Genomic DNA, 1,668 nt, shown 5'->3' with positions numbered 1-1,668 from the left:
TTAATTCTTAAATTATCATTCAAGAAAATAATTTGCACTTTGTATTGATAATGAAAATATTAAAAATGTAGGTGACACATTGGTAATGAAGATCAAAAGAACAGCAAAAATTGAAGAAAACAGTGATGGGGCCCTTCAGGAGATTATTTCTACTATTCCTGGTAAGGTGTTAATTTCTAATATTTATATTATGTATGTTATCATTTGAGAATTGCTATTTTGATCAACACATGTCGACACATGCTGAAAGTTGTTAGAGCACAACTCTCCTTTAAAAGTAGTACCATTACTATCCAATAATGCTGAATATTGAACAGAAATACGTATATACTAAATCAGATTTAGTGTTCTAGTACGAGTTATTTGATGTATAATTGCTCTAGTGTGCTTCAGAAATCTGTTACCATTATATGATAGACACTAAAAGTATGGTAAACCTAAGCGCATAAGACCTAAATCAGGTATGACCTTTGAATATTATATTAATATTTGAAAGATATTATGGTAATAAAAAATAAAGCTTTTCATGAGGGCTGTTCCAGAATTAATTGTTGGGGGGGGGGGGGGGGGGATAGGCACTTCTATTAAAATTTGGTGGGTGTGGTTATTTTAGATAGATTAAAAAAAAAGAACAATTAAAGGAAATATCCAATTTAAAATTTATGCATGGTGGGGTCAAATTAAAAAGTGCCTTCTGACCCCCACTCCCTATACAATTAATTCTGGAACCTCCCTGATTGATTGTAAACTATATCTATTTGTAAGTAAAGTCTACGAAATGATTGAACTTGCACACTAAAATCTATATGTGTTTGCCTCTCAGATAAAGTTATTGGAAATGATGGAATTAGCAAATGGATTGAGGAGGAAAAATTGTCAGTGGTACAAAATCATAACAATGATACCACAAGTAAGTTTTTAATACCAAAGTTGTTGCCATAACTTGGTGTATGTCCCCCACATTCTGAAAAACTGCTTAATGTGTTAAAACAAAATTTATTAGATATATAAAAACGAAGATGTGGTGTAATTGCCAATAAGACAACTCGACACAAGAGACCAAATGACACAGAAATTAACAACTATAGGTCACCGTACGGTCTTCAACAATGAGCAAAGCCCATACCGCATAGTCAGCTATAAAATGCCCTGGAATGACAAATGTAAAACAATTCTAACGAGAAAACTAACTTTGTCCCTTTTAAGGTCCTTAAAAAGTGTTATTACCTTGGTAATAATCTGAAATAAAAATTGGCCACCATGAAAGGTCATTATTTAAATAGAAAAAATATGGAAAATGTATTTATCTATTTTTAATGAAGGCTATTCCCCCCAAAAAAAACTGTATGAGGGTGTTGGAAGGCACTTAAAAGAAAGTCCCTTCTAACCCCCACAGTTATCTGTTATCACTGGACGACTTTATTATAGTAACTGTCATCCCTGCAACTGTTATAGAAAAGTTTCATGGTTTATTAAGTATATCTTATATATTAAATGATATTTATTCATGCTTGAATAAGAATGGAAACAGGGAATATGTCAGAGACAACAACCCGACTAAAACATACAAAACAAATCTTTTATTTATTGCAAATACATGTTCGTTGAAGTATAAAACTAATTTACCTACTAATTATTATAATTTCTTTTCGGTTGTTTTGAACAAAA

This window comes from Mytilus edulis, chromosome 11 (genome assembly GCF_963676685.1).
Source record: "Mytilus edulis chromosome 11, xbMytEdul2.2, whole genome shotgun sequence".
NCBI lineage: Eukaryota > Metazoa > Mollusca > Bivalvia > Mytilida > Mytilidae > Mytilus > Mytilus edulis.
This window is presented reverse-complemented; position numbering follows the sequence as displayed.